This window comes from Rousettus aegyptiacus, unplaced genomic scaffold, assembly GCF_014176215.1.
Source record: "Rousettus aegyptiacus isolate mRouAeg1 unplaced genomic scaffold, mRouAeg1.p scaffold_m13_p_9, whole genome shotgun sequence".
Lineage (NCBI taxonomy): Eukaryota > Metazoa > Chordata > Mammalia > Chiroptera > Pteropodidae > Rousettus > Rousettus aegyptiacus.
This window is the reverse complement of record NW_023416312.1, coordinates 77121588-77140376: the sequence shown is the minus strand read 5'-3', so window position 1 is coordinate 77140376 and position 18789 is coordinate 77121588. Positions and strand designations below refer to the sequence as shown.

General features: G+C 36.3%; 1 protein-coding gene and 2 pseudogenes across 5 annotated transcripts in view; 2 read left to right on the top strand and 1 right to left on the bottom strand.

The window, feature by feature from the left end:
• STAG2 (stromal antigen 2) overlaps nucleotides 1–18789 on the bottom strand; it is a 119200-nt gene that overhangs the window by 82463 nt on the left and 17948 nt on the right. The gene's annotated exons all lie outside the window — the stretch shown is intronic.
• On the top strand, nucleotides 5004–5122 carry LOC118608515 (annotated as a pseudogene).
• LOC118608259 lies at nucleotides 10243–10361 on the top strand (annotated as a pseudogene).

The window sequence follows — 18789 nt, the reverse complement described above, 5'->3', positions numbered from 1 at the left end:
GGTCACTTATGAATCACAGCTAATATTATATTGAATGATAAAAAAACTGAAAGCTTTCCCTCTAAGATTGGGAATGAGACAAGGATGCCTGCTCTTGCCATTTCTATTCAACACAGTACTGGAAATCCTACCCAAAACAAGTAGGCAAGAAAAAGAAATAAAAGGCATCCAAATTATACAGAAAGAAGTAAAATGAACTCTGTTCACAACGACATACTCTTATATGTGTAAAAAAAAAAATACCCTACAGGTATCACACAAGAAAAACCTCTTAGAACAAATTCAGCGAAGTTGCAAGATACAAACTCAACACACAAAAAAATCAGTTGTGTTTCTATATGCTAACAAGGAACAATCCAAAAAGGAAATTAAGAAAACAATTCGATTTCCAATAGCATCAAAACAAGTAAATTACTTAGAAATAAACCTAAGAAGGTGCAAGACTCATAAACCGAAAATTATAAAACATTGCTGAATGAAATTAAAGACACAAATAAATGGAAAGACATCCCAGTTTTGAAAAGACTTAGTATTTTAAGAATGTCCATACTACCCAAAGCAATATACAGATTCAACGCAATCCCTATCAAAATCCCAAGAGTACATTTTTACAGAAATAGAAAAATTCATCATAAAATTCAAGGGCCTCCAAATAACTAAAACAATATAGAAAAAAAGAAACAAAGTTGAGGAATCAAATTTCCTAACTTCAAAACATATCACAAAGCTACAGTAATCAAAACAATGTGAAACTGGCATAAAACCAGACATACAGACCAATGGAATAGAATGGAGAGGCCAGAAATAAAGCCTCACATACACATTCAAATAATTTTTGACAACGGTGCCAAGACCACTCAATAGGGAAAGAACAGTCTCTTCAACAAATGGTTACTAGGAAAACTGGATACTTACATGCAAAACAATGAAGTCGGAGCATTCCTTATCTCACAATATACACAAAAATTAATTCAAAACGGATCAAAGACTAGACCTAAAACTATAAAACTCCTAGAAGAAAACAGGGAAGGCTTCATGACACAGGACTTGCAATGATCTCTTGGATGAGACCTAAAATACAGGGTAACAAAAGCAAAAACAGACAAATGGGACTACATGAGAACTTTTACACATCAAAAGACAAAATCAACAGAGTGAAAAGGCAACCTACAGAATGGGAGAAATATGTACAAAACATGTATCTGATTAAGGTTAGTATTCAGAATAGATAAAAAATTCCTACAACCAAGCAACAAAACTTCAAATAACCCAAATAAAAAATGGGCAAAGGACTTGAATCAAAACCACAATGAGGTATCATTTCACACCCTTTGGGATGCCTACTATCAAAAAGATGCACAATAACAAGTGTCTGCAAGGATATGGAAAAATTGAACATTTGTGCACTGTTGGTAGGATTGTAAAATTATGCAACTACTATGGAAAACAGCAAGGAGGTTTCTCAAAAATTTTTCAATAGAACTGCCATATTATCCAGAAATCCTCAGGTATATATCCAAAACAATTGAAAGCTGAGTCTCAAAGAGAGTTGCACACCCACATTCATAGCAGCACTATTCACAATAGCCAAGAGGTAGAAGCAGATCACATGTCCATCAACAACAGAATAAAGAAAATACAATGTATACATATAATGGAATATTACTCATCCTTAACAGGGAAGGAAATCTTGTCACATAAGGCAACATGGATTAAACTTCAGGACATTATGATAAATGAAATAAGCCAGTCAGTCACAAAAAGACAAATACTGTATGATTCTACTTACATGAAGTATCTAAAGTAGTAAAGTCATAGAAACAGAAAGTAGAAACCTAAAGCTGGTGGTTAATAAGGCATGAAGGGAGGGGAAAAGGAAGACTTGTTGTTTAATGGGTATAATTTCAGATCTACTAGACAAAAAAGTCCCAGAGATGTTTCACAATAATGTCAATTTACTTAACACTGAACTGTCCACCTAAAAATGATTAAGATGGCAAATTTTATGGGTTTTTTACCACAATAAAAAAATTAAATGTAAACTCCCTTTTATCAAGCAAGCTTCCCTCACATCATATATACTCACAAGATTTTACCAATCACCAATCACTGGAGAACACCATACTTAACAACTAATATTTTTTGAAATGTAATTTTATAAACTAAGACACTGATAATTGGTATCTATACTATTTTTACAAAACACATTTTTTTTGTCTATTTAATATGGTGAAAATGAATCAAAGCTTATGTAACTAACTGTGTGGCAAGAGATCCAGAGATATCTAGCTTTTCCAAAAAACGAACAAATCCAACAAACACTACCAAAAAAAAAAGAAAGAAAGAAAGAAAGGAAATACTTGAACAATGCAAGCTAATCCCAGCTACATTTTTAAAGTTACTCACCACAGGTTACTCATAACAGGGTATGAAAACTATCATTGAAACCCATTTGATGTTCAACATTGCTCTCCCTTGTTTAAAATGTGATGGTACAAGTCTCAGTTACCAGCAAGAGAACACCACACAACCTAAAGCTGGAAAAAGGCAACAAGAACTTTCTAGCAACAATTCAGGCAAGCTGCAGTCAAAGGGTAGCATGCTAGAATGGCATCATGTGATGTTACTAGGAATTAAGAGTTACTGATCCCTAAAATGCAGCATGTGATTCTATTTACACTTGGGGAAAAGATTATTAGCGTATATTATAAGGATAGTCCAGTAAGAAGAGATATCATAATGTTACATATATGTATAGTTAGATTACTGGTACTAGATATTGAGGGGCTCCCGCATTTTGCCCTGTAACCTTTTCCATTGTCAGTGCCTTTTATATACCCATGAATGTACTCCATCCACTTTTGTATTCCATCCAATGGAGATGGCACACAGAAAACTCTGAATACAAGCTCTAAACTGAATGTTTAACTTTCCTAGAGCACTAAGACCAAAAGACTACGTTATTTCTAAACCACTAAAAATATATTAACGCACACTGCAAAACGTCCCCAAAAGGATTATCTAAATGCTAAGAAAGGAAGCAAAATAATGATTCAGCAAACATTTAATGTTAAGACCAATATAGTATTAAAGACAAATACAAATATGCACTAGAACTAATGTTTATATGTGTTAGGCATACTTACTTAAAGTACACTGCAGAGAACTTGAAACTGCTACCTTAAATTGGATAGGTTTAGTTATTGCAACTTTGCTTTTAAGATATTATTTGTTGTACCAATGATTTATCTGCTAAGTCATTAGTCAGGAAAGACATTTCTCAATTAGAAAATTCTTTCTATAGAAAAACGTGCTGTAATGATCCACTTCACAAAAAGGCTTTTGCCAAGTAATGTAGCAAAATCAGAGAACATGTATGAGGGCATTCTTCATATTCAAGTGTCTCCCATTTTATTCTATGATTACTTTGGCAAAAATGCTCAAAATGCTCTTTTCATCAAGAAAAGCACTCTCTCTACCATCAGCAATTATACTCAGCTTTCTTCATTATTATATTCCAAACAAGGGAAAAGTTTCCTTCTCCAACTGCTTCTTGTAATTATTCTGCTAATGTTTGCCAATTATCCCACTCACATCATTTTACCTGAAATTTTACTTCATTATGTGTTGTCCCCTTGCCCCCACCCCCACAATCCTTCCTGCATTAACTGCTTTGGCTAGCAATAACAAATTATTCAATTATGTTTCACCTGTCATTTTCTTTCTAAAGTTTACAGAGTAACAAGCAGTTTCTCCACTGCTGAAGTGGCGATATAATCATTAACATAGTTCCTAGTGAACCTACCTCACTAATTCACATTGATCATAACTTATAGATCATGAAATAGTTCAAAAGTCAGTGTGGCATATTCACTCTCACACCATGAAACACATCACCAACACAACTCTTAACATCTGTTACGTCTGGCACTTAATATCAATGTTTACAACAAATTGTGTTGATCAGTATGCTACTTTCAAGACATAAGTGTAAAATAAAAACATATATATGGATGCATTTGCTTATCTGCACAAAAAGAAATACTGGAGGTATTAACAAGAAACTTTTTAAAAGTTGCCTATATAGGGGAGGAGATGAAAGAAAGAATATAGGAGACAGGAGTCTCTGGAGACTTCTATGTACACAATTTTAACTTTTGATTTAGGAAAATGAATCGCCTGTTCAAAAAATAAAACTAAGTTTTTAAAATTCCTATAGTTGAAAAAAATTAGAAAAACCTAATCACGTACATCAAACAAATAACATTAGCATACAGAGAAAGCATTTACATAAAAAGAGAGTTTAAAAAACAACACTTTATCTTTAGAGGGATGAATCTGAGGACAAAAAGAAATGTAAAAGAAATTAAACTTTACTTGCTTAATAGTTTTGTTGTTTTTGTTGCAGTACTGATTCTGTTCTGAAGTTATTTTTCTACTATATGATAGCTATAAGTGATCGTGTTAATGATATTTAAGAATCAAGAGTTTCATTGTGAGAAAAAAATAATTATCAAAAAAACTTTAATAAAACTGAATTAAAGGAATGCAAATAAAAACCACAATGAGAAATCACTATACCTGTCAGAATGGCCACAATAAAAAGTAGTGACAAAACCAAATGATAGGAAAGATGCAAAAAAACTGATTCTCATATATTACTACTGGTGGAAATGTAAAATGGTACAGCCACTCTGGTAAAGAGTCCAGAATTTTCTTCTAAAAACCATGGACACTCACCACAAAAAAAAAAAAATCTTAATTATGCAATGGGATAGAATGCTAGCTCAGGTTATTGTGGTCATCATACTGCAATATATAAATGTATAAAATCAACACGTACAACTTAAACTTGTTACATGGAAATTATATCTCAATAAATAAATTTAATTTAAAAACCATATACATATTTGCCGTAAGAACCAGCAATCATACTCTTGAGCATTTACCCAGAGAAATAAAAATATATGTCCACACAAAAATGCGTACAAGAATGTTCACATGTCTACGGCCATGCCACTCTGAATAAGCCCGATCCCATCTGATCTCGGAAGCTAAGCAGGGTCAGGCCTGATTAGTACTTGGATGGGAGACCACCTAGGAAGACTAGGTGCTGTAGGTGTAAAAAATAAAAAAAATAAGGGACTGTAGGATGACAAGGTCCTTACAATCTGTGAGGTCAACCAAGGGTTGCCTCGCAAGAAAGAGAAGAGAAGAGAAGAGAAGAGAAGAGAAGAGAAGAGAAGAGAAGAGAAGAATGTTCACAGAAGTTGCTTGTATTAGCCAAACAACTCTTGTTATAGGTTGAATTAGGTCACCTCAAAATTTATATTTTGAAGTCCTAGCCCCCAAGTACCTTGGAATGTAACATTATTTGGAGTTAGAGTCTTTACAGACAGGTTATTAAGTTAAAATGAGGTCGTTAATATGGGTCCTAATCCAGTATCACTGGATTATAATCCTTATAAGAGGAAACTTGGTGACAGACATAAACACAACACAGTGAGATCATGTGAAAATGAAGGCAGAGACCAGGGTGATGCTTCTGTAAACCAAGAACACCGAAGACTGCCAGCAAACTACCAGAAGCTAGGGAAGAGGCATGCAATCAATTCTCACAGCCTACAGAAGGAGCCAACCCTGATGACACCTTGGTCTTGAATGTCTAGCCTCCCAAACTGTGAAACAGTTCCTGTTGTTTAAGCCACCCAGTTTATGGTACTTTGTTATGGCAGCTCAATGAGTGAATGGTTAAAAAAAATGTGGCACATTCATACTATGGAATACAACCCAGCAATACAAAGGAATTAACTGTTGGAATGCAAAAACTTGGATTATTTGAGTGGGAAAAAAGCCAATCTCAACAGGTTATTTACTATATGATATCCATTTATATATAATAACCTCCAAAATGACAAAATTAAGGAGAACAGATTAGTGGTTGCCAGGGATTAGGGACAGAATAGAGGAAGGCGAGGGAAGAGGATGAGGCTAATTATAAAAAAAGTAGCAGAAGGGGGTCTTTGTGATAATGGAACAGTTCTGTATCTTGGTAGTGGTGGTTAAAAGTATCTATACATGTGATAAAATTGCACAGAATTATAAATACTGTCACACAAATGAATGCATGTGTAACTGTAAAATCTGAATAAACTTTGTGGATTGCACCAATGTCAATTTACTGGTCTTGATATTGTACTAAAGTTATGCAAGAAGGGAAATTAGGTGAAGGGTATATATGACCCCCCCCCCTTTATTTTACTCCTCCCTGTGAATCTAGTATTATACCGAAGTAAAACTTTAAAATATCTAATCAAAATTCTAGCAAGGTTTTCTTTTTTTATTCAACGAACTGATTTTCAGGTGAAAAGGCAAAGGAATTAGAATAGGCAAAACAATTTTGAAAAAGAACAAATTAGGAGAACTCACACTATACATAATATCAAGGCTTACTATAAAGCTACAGTAATCAAGACAGTGTGAATGGTGATTAAGATAGATCAAAGGAAGAGACTTGAAACAGACCACACACATTTAGTCACTTGGTTTTTGATAAAGGTACCAAGGCACTTCAATGTGTAAGAAAGTCTTTTCAAACAATTGGATATCCATATGCCAAAAAAGTTCCTTAATCCATACTTTATACCATATACAAAAATTAAGTCAAAAGGAATGCTAGACTAAAATGTAAAAACTTAAAAACAATAAGACTTCTAGGTGGCTTTATATGTAATCACCAAGGGGTGGAAAACAACCCAAATGTCCTTCAATGGGTGAATGGATATGCAAATTGTGTTAATCCACACAATGGAATACGACTCAGTAATAAAAAGGAACAAATATTTAACACACGACTAGGCAAAATAACAAATGCATTATGCTAAGTGAAAGAAGCTAGACTCAATAGGCTACTTATTGTTATGATTCCATTATATGGACCCATGAATGGAAAACAGATCAATGGTTGCCAGGGGCTCAGGTTGGGAGAAAGACTGATCACACCAAGGAGTAATGGAGGAATTTGTAGGAGAAGATATTGGAACTGTAACATATCTTGATTATGATGATGGTTCTACAACTATTTGTCAAAACTCACAGAACTGTATACTAAAACAAGTGAATTAGACTTTATATAAATGATACCTTAATTTAAAAATTTTAAAACTGTCCATCGGTAGTGTTCCCCCACAACCACCCAAATGCTTTCTTCTAATTTTTTCAATGTCTACACTGGAACTCCCAAACTATCTGTTTTAGTCACTTGAGCAATATTTAATTACATGTTGCTCTGGTCATTTTAATCAACACATAAGTATCCCTCATACCAACTAACTTGTGATTGAAGATTTTGACCAAAGGCCATATACATTCGTAATTTTAACAAATAATATCAAAATTGACCTCCATGGACAAAGGTTATACCAATTTGTACTCCCACCAGCAATCTATCTATGGATCTGTTTGTGTACATTCACTCACAGCACTGTCAAGACTTTCAAATTTTTGCCAATCTAAGGTGAAAAATGGTTAATTCAGGGTATAGGTGAATCTTCCTAAATGAAGTTCCACTTCATAAACTCAGGAACCAAACATACATTTTCAACAAATCCCTGTTATTCAAAACTCAAAAACCATGATTAGGATAATTATCTGAACTCTTGCTAATGAAAATCAGGAACCAAATAGGTCAGGCAAAGAAGGGATAACTTGTAGTTTTAATTTGCTTTCCTCTTATTTCTTTATGTTTAAGAGCCATTCCTAGCAGCATCTTTTCCATATACTTTCTGCTTATGTTATTTGCCCATTTTCCTAACAGGCTGATGATGTCTTTCTTGCTGACTTCAAAATACTCTTTATGTATTAGAATAGACTTTCAAGCTTGAAAAGCCAAAGATTCTCTCTGCTGCTTCCATAGAGACAATTATTTCCTGCTAATATTGCATCTTTGTGCAATAGTTAAGTTCAACCCTACTATCTCTCCTAGTTTGACTAAATCTTGTCCTTGAGGGCTTTTACAGCCTGCTTACCTTGTTATCTGCCCCCATTGCCACACACAAAGGATATTATCTTTTAGACTTCAGATTTCTGAGATCAGCCATCCTGTGCTAGCTTACTACTTTCCATTCTTCTCTCATACACTACCTACCTCCTCTTAAACATTTTTTGTAACCTGCAAGTTTCATCTGTCTCCAAGTATGCTTTTTAAAAAAGTAGTTCAGAGGGTTTTTTTTCCTGCTCACCTTGTTAATTCTGTATTACACTCAAGAAGAAAAATGCCCGCACACCATTATGGTAAAACCAGATATCTGATATTGCAAATACTTAAGCAAGTAATGTCATGAAATGGTTTCTTCAACATTATCAACTTCTCCTAAACACTCATCTATATTGAATATTATTTAAAGGGTCAAGAGACTTGTCCAAGGTCACACAGCTAGTAAGAGGCAAAAATCTCATCTTAAACCTGTCTTAGGCATTATTTGCTTCATATAAATGGATGTCTTGTTGGGATAATGCACATCGGCTCTTCAGAACATAAATGAAATTATGCCATTAAAGTCTTCTGAATCAGTCAAATTCAAGTATAAAACAGGTATTAAGTTTCCTGCAACTGTATTTAGTAAATGTCTAAAACTATCACATAGAAACCCCTGATATATATACCTTGTTCAATACATACAATAAAAACAAGTTTCTTCACAATTGTGTACACAAAATGATCGCTAGCAAAATCTTGAGCAGCGGAAAATCCCTAACAGCTGTACTTTACCAGCAATCTTATAAGTATTTGTTGCCTGCAACTGTCCTTCCCTGAAGGAAAGCAGTAGCTCCACCGTATACAGACAGGTGATCACTTAATAAAGAATGAAAAATTCTATCTGTAAGAGTGGCTCTCTTAAATTCCAGTGTACTAAGAAATATACAAAATACTTGCTAAAATGCAGAGCTACAGAACCCACACATAGGGACTCAATTCAGTAGATCTGTATGCAAGTCCCATGTTGGTGAGTCCATATTCCACTTTAAGAAAAGTTGCTGTAAGTCATGGAATCAGCAACCTCAGAATTACAGGATGACCCAGTCTTAGAGACAGAGAAGGTGTGAGTAGCTAGGGAACAGAAGCAAACAAACTTCTCCCCGCCTGCCTTGGGCTACTCATCTGAACCTAATTCTCCCAAATGCCAGAAACCCACAGCTCAATGATGTATTTCCCCAAAATGTCCTTAAGAAGTTTCCCAGAGTCTAAGCTACCAACAGTCACCACACCACTCTTCTTTCCACAAGAAACAAATATCTCTTTCCTAAAAGTTAACCGCTCAAGTTGAAGCTAGCCGATATGGAAAATCTCCAGTATGGAAAATCTCCAGAAGTTTATTCTATATAGACTTCTACTTGCCATTGGGATCTTTCTCTTTCTAATTCCTATCCAGGAGCTGCCAATTTTTGGGAAGTATGAATAACCCAGGACAAAAGTTTACTCAACTGGAAAAAAAGCATCAGATAAAGAGAGTTTATTTTTAAACTGTGAGTTTAAGAAAACTGCAAGATAACCTTTTTGGGCACTTGTTATATTTTAACACCATCAAGCACCTTTGCAATTCCAATGAGATCCTGCAGAGACCAAAATCCAATCTTTTTTTTAATTAATGAAACTGAACTAATGGCTCCAACTACAATGCTCATCTCATTATTCCATGAAAGGTGCTCATTCCTATCTCTGCTTTTCCAGTCTGTAACCATAACCACCCCTTTTACTCAACCTAATTCTTTAAGGTCCAATTAAAATTCTAGCTTCTAAGATCAGCTCCTTGTATCCTCCCAACCTAACTATCCCCTCCCCACCTTGACCTATCCCTAAATCCATTGCCTGACTGCCCTTTTCTGTTTACCTAGCATTTATTTCAACCTTTGAACAATAAATTATTCTAATACTCATAATAATTATCCCTGTTCCACGAATTTCTCTCTACTCCAGTCCTTAATGAATTGCTCCTTTCAACTACAATATATTTATAGTCAAATGCACAAAATCTCAAGCCAAATGCTAAGCACCTCTGTACTAGCAATCTGATAGCCCTGATGTTAAAAATAATAGGCACAGTTTTCAAAATGTGAAAAAAGGTTAAAAATGAATAAAACATTAGTTCCATTTAATGACCTCAATGCTGAAGTCTTTACGGGGATAAAGGTGCTAATGTCGGCAACTTACTTTGAAGCGCATCTAAAAAGGGGATAATTGAAGTCTACAGCCATGCTACCCTGAACGAGCTCGATCCCATCTGGTCTTGGAAGCTAAGTAGGGTCAGGCCTGGTTAGTACTTGGACAGGAGACCACCTAGGAAGACCAGGTGCTGTAGGCGTAAGAAATAAAAAATAAGGGATTGTAAACTGACAAGGTCCTTGCAATCTGTTAAGTCAACCAAGGGTTGCTTCACCTAAAAAAAATACAAATAAAAAGTGGATGTTTGATGGATAAAAAGGAGTGATAGCCAGATGGATGGATATTTGACAAAGCAAATATAACAAAATGTTAAAGGTAGAATCTAGGTCGTGGGTACATGGGTAATCACTGTACAATTACGTATGTTGAAAACATTCCATAATAAAATGTTGAGGGAAATTTATAAAATATAGTTGTGCCCCCCATGAGCTTACAGTAGTAAAGTTGTCACATAAGCAATTACAATTAATACCATGAAAGTACACTGGCATAAATATGCATAGGAAGTCCCAGGGCACAGAGAAATGACTCTTAACTGGGAAAGGGGAGTTCAGGTATGGTTTCCAAATGACCCCCATCTAAATCCGGAAGGACGTGTATTCTAGACATCAGAAATGATTCAAGCCAAGAAACATATAGTCGTCAAGCAGCTTGGTATGTTACAAGAACTAAGAGCAGTTGGATACTACTGCAATATATGAAGAAAGGAAAGGTGGGGCTGGGAGGTTGGCTGATTTGGAATGCCCTGATTAACTCATACTGAACCTCAATCACTACCTCCTTTTTGTAAGGAACATTCCCTGAATTCCCCCAGATAATTATTACCTCTTTCTGTTTACTTTAAACAAGCTTCCATCATTACAATAATGATCCTGTATATTAATGTTTTTGTTTCCTTACATACCTCTGTATTAAGACTATGGATAAAAGCTGCACCTTATTACACAATTCACTCTGAAAAGACAACATTATAATAAATTGTATTCTTTTGACATAAAGTATGCCCTAAATCACATCTCTGTGAACTTCCCACATGATAAGAAATGTCTAGGCTAACTTAGTAGAAAAACAATTTCTGTAAGAAAAAAGACTAAATTGTTAAGTATATCCAGAAAAAAAAATGCAGTTTAAAAAGCCATGGGAATCCTTAGATTCATAAATACAAAGTTTATACTGCTAAAAACTGTGCTGATATTATAAAATGTAAGATAGTATCAAGAACAACTTACAGACCAATAAATATAAATTTGATCCAATTCATTTATACTTAGAAATTTTCTTGAAGGATAAAAAGAAACTATCAGCAGTGGTTACCTTTCAAAATTGGGAATGGAGGGATTGTAATTTTTCACGTTACACCCCCGCTTCTGGACTCATTTTTACCAAGGGCAGTAATCATTATTTTTATACAAGTAATAATAAAGTTCTTCCTTCTTTTGAAACAGCTTGCACCAAATATTTTTAAAATCCTTTGAAGACGTGGGGACCATGCTTCAGAACCCACAAGTTTTCCAGATACAGCTTCTATAAAATACACAACCAAGAAAGCCAAACATTCCAAGGAATACAGTACAGGTAATTCTCAATGGTTTCACTTGCAGACTACTCTCTGCAGATTAATTTAAAACAAATGGCACACGCACATGACGGGGGAAGAAGAGAAAGGTAGAGGGAGGAATGAAGAGAGAGTGGGAGGGAGGGAGGGGAAGAGAGAGAGACAGAATGAAAACAAGAATCAATTTAACAGTACCCTTCACTGGAACAGAAACGACTGAAAATGTACTCTGGTAAGTTTTCAACCCACAAAGACCATCATACCATTTACCCAAATTCTTTCTAACAAACTTCTTTCAAAATCAAAATATAAATGAGAGATGCAAGAATCAATGGTGCACTGTGTCTTATAGTACTCACAGATGAATGGAAAAAGAGGACTCAAATCAACATCAAAACCAGTCTTTTTAATGGAAGCAATGAAACAGAAAAGAACACACATACCATAAAATATATCAACCGTAAAATATGATGTAATTCAGAAGGCAGAGAGCTATGAAGTTTTTGCTTTGCTGACCAACAAGACAAGCTACACAAAAAGCAATGGGCATAGACGATTACAATGGAACATATATCTGGGGCTTAAAAACATGCTTCTTTCATGTCACCAACAAGTTGAAGATTCTTAAATCCACTGAGGTACAAAAATAAGTTATATAATATAGGTCTATTTATTGTGGCTATAATTTTCAAGAATAAAAGAATAACATTAAAATCCCATGATAAAATGCAATGGGTTGAATGATAATGTGTGTTCAGAATTTACTAAAAGAATAAACAGCCAGTCGAAACTATTAAAGTCCACCCGAAATAAGAAACAATACCGAACCACGTCATCTAGGTCAAAGCCTTTGAGCACTTTAAAGACAATGTTCCTCAGTGCATACTACACAGGAAGCACATGACCTTGGTTCCCACAAAATTACATGCGAAATTACCTTTAAAGAATTCAGAACAATCACATAGCATCCATTACCTTGATAAATCACTTAGCTTCATTTTTCACTCCAGGCTTTATCCCTATGTGCATGCATGGATGCCTAGGTGTCAATGTTCAAAACTATAACAAATGAAGGAATACTTATTGTGCATAATTTTTCATCTCTACCTGCATTTCTACCATTTCTAAGTCATAACAAAAACTAATAGTTTCATGAAATTCCACCAGATGTGATATCATAATCTACTTATATTTCTTGTTAGACATTAAGATTGACCACAATATTTTATTACAATAACACTACTTCCTGTGTATAGATTTGTATTTTCTCATTATTAGATCCAAGTAGATCAACATTTATTTTAGGGCTCCTGTTTAGAGACATAGCGCACATCCACAATTTTTTGCTATTTACAAAATGTGGAGATTTCTTCACATGCTTACTACCTAAGGATTTACAATGACACTCAGCTAGCTTAATGCCTAGCACTGAATAAGACTCAATAAATGGTAAAAATAGTATTAAAAATTTCGTGTCTACTAACATTTAAGGTCATAATAGCTGTTCGTATCAATTTGTAAGAATGCTAAGTAACATAAAACCTTTGGTCCTATTTGCTCCAAATGCTTTCCCAGAATTGTTTTCATCTTACTTGTTCCTTTCTGTACCATAAAGACATGAATTTCATTTCTCTGACATTTTATAAAATCATTGACATTATCAAACACATTCTACGTTTCAGAAACATAATTAACCATCTTTAAATATTTCAACAACATGCTCATTTTACAGATTAGAGTACAAAAGAAATGAATTTCCACAAGGTTTCATAGTTAATAAGGAGTCATAGGATTCCAACTTAAATCTGCTTGACTCTAAGCCTCACAACCTTCTTTCCACTATCCCAAGCTGCCTCAAAATACATTCAAATCTTTCTGGAAGCTATTAACCAATATAAGTATAAACATGAACCAGAGAACTATTAAGAACCCCAAATACCTTGGTTATCTGCCAGCCATTCATCCAGTAGCATACACATTTCCAATATCAAAGACAAGGAAAATGAGAAACAATACAGAACAGACCTGAGAAGACCTGGGCTGGAATCTTGGCACATTATCTTTGTAATGTTAAATTATTTTCTATACATATATAAAGGAGATTAGAGTTAAGGCTTCATCCTGATCTAAAAATTCTATGGTCCTAAAGAACACAAACAGAATCAAGAAACAAGATGTTCTAAGTGTTTCTTTAAACTAATTCTAGTTGTGTTACTTTGGGCCACGTTGCTCAACTTGTCTGAAACACTAACTCCTCATTTGTAAAACAGCACAACTGGCCCCAAGACCTCCCTCCCTAAAGAGTTATGAGGACAAAGTGAAAATGTTATGTAAACTCTACAATGCACTGAAAGTATAGTAGGATCATCACTACTATTACATCTTTTAAATACATTTATTTTTCAATTATAGCTGGCATACAATATTATTGGTTTCAGGTATACAACATAGTAGCTAGACATTTATAATTATGAAGTAATCGCCCTGATAAGTCTAGTATCCACTCATAGTTATTAATCCCTCCCATCTGTCAACCATCAGAATGTTCTCTATGAGTTTTTCTTTTGTTTTATTCTTTACATGCCTCATGTAAGTGAATTACGAGGCATTCGTCTTTTGTCTGAATTATTCCACTCAGCACAATACCCTCTAGACCCAACCACGTTGTTGCAGACGGCAAGATTTCATTCGTTTAAAAACTTTTATGGCTGAGTAACAGTACATTTTACAAATGTACCACCTCTTCATTATCCATTCGTCCACTGATGGACATCCAGGTTGCCTCCATATCATGGCTATTGTAAACAATGCTGCAATGAATGTATGAATGCATGTGACTTTTCAAATTAATGTTTTGGGTTTCTTCAGATAAATACCCAGAAGTGGGATTACTGGATACTTCTCTGTCTCCTGTTACATATAGCCTTTGTTTCAGTCTATTTTGTCTGGTGTAAGTATTGCTGCCCCCAGTTTTTGTCTGTCTCCATTTCCGTGAAATATCTTTTTCCCTCACTTTACTTTCAGTGTGTCTTTTGATCTGAGGTGAGTATCTTGCAGGCGACATATGTAAGTGTCTTATTTTCTTATCCAACAGCCACCTTATCTTTTAACTAGAGCATTTAATCCATTTACATGTAAAGTAATTGTTGATGGATACGTAGTTATTGCCATTTTATTATTCATATTTTTGATCTTTTTCTTCCTCTTCATAAAGCCGTCCCTCTAACATTTCTTGTAATACTGGTTTGTTGAAGAACTTCTTTAGCTTTTACTTGACGGAGCAGCTCTTTATCTGTCCTTCGATTCTAAATGATAACTTCGCTGGGCAATCTTGGTTGTAGGACCCTTGCTTTGCATCACTTTGAATATTCTGCGCCAATCCCTTCTGGCCTGCAAAGTTTCAGTGGAGAAATCGGCTGACAGTCTTATGGGAGCTCCCTTGTAGGTAATTAACTGCTTTTCTCTTGCTCCTTTTAAGAGTCTCTCTTTGTCTTTAAACCTTTGGCATTTTAATTATAATGTGTCTGGGTGGGCCTGCTTGGGTTCATCTTGTTTGAGGCTCTGTACTTCCTGGGCTTGTATTCTATGTCTATGTCCTTCGCCAGGCTAGGGAAGTTTTTCATCATCATTTCTTCAAATAGGTTTTCAATTCCTGTTCTCCCTCTCCACTCTCCCTCTAGTCTCCTTCTGGTATCCCTATGATGCGAATGTTGGTACACTTGATATCCCAGAGGTCCCTTAAACCATCCTCTTATTTTTTTTTTTAATTCTTTTTTCTTGTTGCTGTTCTGATTGGATGTTTTCTGCTACCTTATCTTCTAAAGTCGCTGATTCGGTCCTCTGCTTCATGTAATCTACTGCTGGTTCCTTCTCATGTATTCATTTCAGTTACTGTTTTCTTCATTCTGACTGGTTTTTTGTTTTCTGTCTCCATTTTTGTTTTCTATATCACTCTAGTAAAAGTTCCCACTGAGTTCATCTACTCTTCCACTAAGCTTACTGGCATCCTTATCACCAGTGTTCTGAACTCTATATCTGGTAGATTGCTTATCTGCACTTTGTTGAGTTCTTTTTCTAGAGTTTTGTTCTGTTCTTTCATTTGAGACATGTTTCTTTGTCTCTCCATTTTGGTTGTCTTCCTGTATTTGTTTCCATGTAATAGGTAGGGCTCCTAAGTCTCCCAGTCTTATGAGAGTGGCCTTACGTAGAAGGTGTTCTGTGAGGCCCAGTGGCAGTCTTCCCTGGTCACCTGACCCGGGTGCTCCAGGTGTGTCCCTTGTATGGGTTGTGTGTGCCCTCCTGTTATACTTGAGAGCCTTGGCACATCAATGGGAGGGACTGACCCTCAGGCCCATTGGTTGTGAAGGGCTGACCCTACAGAGCAGGATTTGCTTTAGCAGGCTCTGGTGCCTGCCCAGTCTGCCTTTTGGGTGTGCGTCGTCCTCGGATGCCACCCCGGGTGGTGCTCCTGCTCGGTCAGAAGCCAGCCACCAGGTGTGACGGCCCCGGGGCCTCCTGTAAGGGGCCCCACTGCAGGCCAAGTTCAACCATAGCCTGTGCCCTACCCGGGGCCACCTAGCAAGAGTCACCAAATGGTCCACAGATGGCCATCACCCATGCTGTGCTTCGAGGCGCCTCGAGAGACCAAACTGCAAACCGAGGCTGGCTGCCCCTAGTGCTGGGCTTGGGGCTGCTCAGCAAGAGGTACGAGATATGCCAAGGCCAGATGCGGCTTGTTTGGGTTTTGTGAACCTTTGAGACATTTTAGGAAAGTCTGCTGCATGAGCCAAGACAGGCCACTTACATAGAAAAGCCACTGACTGGACGCAGCTTGGGTGGGTCCGCAAGTTGGGTGGGACAGGGGCTCAGGGAATCACCAGTCTGCATGCTGGGGAGTGAGGAAGACTCAACGAAGGAGCAATAGATTCTGCCAGCACCTCTGTCTGGCGGGAAAATGCCCCTCCAGCCCTCACCCTGAAGTCAGACAACCCAGTTCTTCCCTGTATGTCCCTGGCGCTTTTCGAGCAGCTGCCATGTGCTGCAGCTCAGAGCAAGTCAGTCAGTCCGTGCGTCAGTCCACGCGTGGGCTCCTTAAGAGGAATGTCTGTGACTCCAGCGGCCCTCTGTCTCACTCAGCCACAATTTCCACTGGTATTCACAGCCAGAAGATGTGGCGACTTCTCTTCCTGGCACTGGAACCCTGGGCTGGGAAGCCCAATGTGGGGCCAGGACCTCTTGCTCCTCTGGGGGGGACCTTGACAACCGAGATATCCCTCCCGATTCGCAATACCACATGTGGGTAGTAGGACCAGCCTGTTTGGTGTCTCCACCCCTCCTACCAGTCTTGAGGTGCCTCTCTTCTGTATGTCCCTAGATGTAGGACTTCTGTTCAGCTAGACCTCAGGGGACTCCTAATAATGGTTGTTCTGTAGTTTAAATTTTTATGTGATCACGAGTGGAGGCAAGCACAGCATTTGTCTACTGCCATCTTGACCTGAATTTCCAAGATTTGCTTAATAACATTTTTAACCTAGCTTACTTTAAGAATACAGTATACAATACTGTTTGTGTTATTGGTAAGGCTTCTTGTCAATAGTAGGCTCTTAGTAGTTAAGTTTTAGGGGGAATCAAAATTTATACTCAGTTATTCAGAGGTTCAGTGCCCCTAACCCCTGCATTGCTCAAGAGTCAACTGTAGTTTTGAACCACTCTTTTCTCACCTGCTTCAGATTTTTTAACTTCTGCAACTTGCAAAAGAAACTTTTTTAAGTTTAGAAATACAGCAGGTCTCTGAATAATGTCATTTCATCCAACATCATTTCATTATAACTTTGATAACTATAGGAACTTAACTCTTATTTATACCAATCAGCCTATGGTAAAATTGATTGCATTATACACCAATTCACAGAACCTATCAATGACTTTAAGTGAGGACTCATTATACACCAAATCAGATCCTTAAGAATAAAACCTTGTCCTAACTTGTGAAGATAAAACTGATCAGAGGAAAATGTGCTAATAGTCATAACTCAGATAATAAGATCATAGTTACATACAGCAAAAGATTTATTTAATGAACTTTGCAGAGTGGTATCTTTTTTACCCTTACCTCTAATTTCATGTATTCTAGAGAAATACTGACAAGCACCTCAGGTCTCAAAATTTTTTCCCACTTCTCAAACTGATTTAACAACAAGAAAAAAAAAAGTGATTTCTTAAAGTTGACATTTAGTCACATTCACAATGAGGATTGAATTTATTTCTAAATATTTTAATCAGTATCCAGATAAAGTATTAAATAATTCATTCAACAAATATTTCTTAAGTACCCACTATATACCAGGCACCGTTAGAGACATCGGGGTCACAGTATTAAAACAGCAAACTCTCTGCTTCCATGGTGCTTAAATTTTAGTAAGGTGAAGAAAGTCTACAAAGAAACAAGAAAATGCCAAGTAGTGGTGCTACCATGAAAATAAAACAAAGTGACTGTGTTGTGAGGGGAGCAGGGCTCCATTTACTACATTTAAACATAATATGTATGAGCATTTTAACTAAAGCTATAAGTACATTTTGTAACTAATTAAAATAAGTCTTACTCTATACAGTTTGAAAATTAACTATTCTATATTTCCACTTCCTCTGAACTTCTCTCCCCAGATCTAAAATTTTTTTCACTATAAAGCTGCTGGTATATCTTTAATCACTGAAGTTAGATAGTCCCAGACATTCTCAGCTATCCTAAAGAAGCATCTTTTCCCAAGGTTTCAAATGCCTTGGCACTGACAAATTCTCAGATGGGGAAATCTATGGACTCCTATTTGGTATAACCATAAATGTAATCATGTGATTGTTTTCTTAAAGAATGATGTCCAACAGCCAATTTTACTTTCTCTAGCCTGCTCATAACTAAAAAATACATTATCAAGAAACATACTGAACTACTAACAAAATTTTAACCTTACTGTATGTTTCATTGCTAAAAAGATTACATAGCAGTGAGTAAAAA